The 1378-nt window shown below is 45.6% G+C and overlaps 1 non-coding gene across 1 annotated transcript; it reads left to right on the forward strand.

Annotated features, from left to right (window-relative positions):
• The first annotated feature begins 1079 nt into the window (after positions 1-1079).
• TRNAG-CCC (transfer RNA glycine (anticodon CCC)) lies at positions 1080-1152 on the forward strand. Its single transcript has one exon. It is a non-coding gene; the product is annotated as a tRNA-Gly (tRNA).
• Positions 1153-1378: the final 226 nt, after the last annotated feature.

Genomic DNA, 1378 nt, shown 5'->3' on the forward strand with positions numbered 1-1378 from the left:
AGGTGGTGTCAAGATGGAGTCCAGGACGGCACAAACAACTATTCACACTTATTTCCATATGTTGTCTGCTCTGCCACGATAAACTGGAGCCACTTCAGACAGGCCTAGAGCACACACCTTCCTTTCTTGCTGGCCCTGGGGCAAGGAGAAGAGAGAATTCCCAGGGTTTCTACACGTGGCTTTATTGTTCAGAGAGCTCAGAGTGATTTCCATTTTCAATCATTTAAATCAGGGGTGAGGCACGGGTTTGCATTAACTATAGTTCAGGAGAGTCACAAATGGTGCCTTTAGTGAGAAGGAAGATGGGACACTCAGGTATATATAAACAAATCCTTGGACCAGTTGTTCTCAAACGTTAGCTACATCAGAATCATCGGGAGGGCTTGTTAAAACAGACTGCTGGGCTCACCTCCAGAGTCTGATCATTTGCCTTTCTAACAAGTTCCCAGGTGATGCTGAGTCTGCCAGCTCAAAGACCACACTTTGAGCATCACTTCCCTAGACCATGAACTTCTTGTACAGAAGGAACTGGCCTTTCATCTGCATGTGCAATGCCTAGCACATAGGAGGTGTTCTTGTATGCTTTTTTAATTTGAATTTCATGAAAGATAATTACAATTGTTAGAAAAGTTATTCAAAAAGTCATTCTAGGGCTTCCCTGGTGGCACAGTGGTTAAGAATCCGCCTGCCAATGCAAGGGACACAGGTTCGAGCCCTGGTCTGGGAGGATCCCACATGTCATGGAGCAGCTAGGCCCGTGAGCCACAACTACTGAGCCTGTGCTCTAGAGCCCGTGAGCCACAACTGCTGAGCCCACATGCCACAACTACTGAAGCCTCCGCTCCTAGAGCCTGTGCTCCGCAACAAGAGAAGCCACCACAATGAGAAGCCCACGCACCACAACAAAGAGTAGCCCCTGCTCGCCGCAACTAGAGAAAGCCCACGCACAGCAACAAAGACCCAACGCAGCCAAAGATAAATAAATAAAATAAATAAATTTTAAAAAAAGAGTGAAGGCTTAAACACATATAAGTGTACTTACAAATACTTTAAAAAAAAAAAAAGTCATTCTAGGGACTTCCCTGGTGGTCCAGTGGTTAAGACTCTGTGCTCCCAATGCAGCGGGCCCAGGTTCGATCCCTGGTCAGGGAACTAGATTCCTCATGCCTCAACTAAAAGAGCCCGCATGCCGCAGCGAAGATCCCATGTGCCGCAACTAAGACCTGGTTCAGCCAAATAAATATTGTTTTAAAAGCCATTCTATCATGTGTCCGTAATGCCATCTTTTTGTATCTCTTGGCTTAAGGAAAAAACACGTCTTCATAGAGCTTAGTTCTCTCCTTTTATCTCCACCAGCAATTTCTACTGAAGATATCAA

Source organism: Neophocaena asiaeorientalis, unplaced genomic scaffold (genome assembly GCF_003031525.2).
Source record: "Neophocaena asiaeorientalis asiaeorientalis breed wild unplaced genomic scaffold, Neophocaena_asiaeorientalis_V1.1 scaffold39, whole genome shotgun sequence".
NCBI classification, from domain to species: Eukaryota; Metazoa; Chordata; class Mammalia; order Artiodactyla; family Phocoenidae; genus Neophocaena; species Neophocaena asiaeorientalis.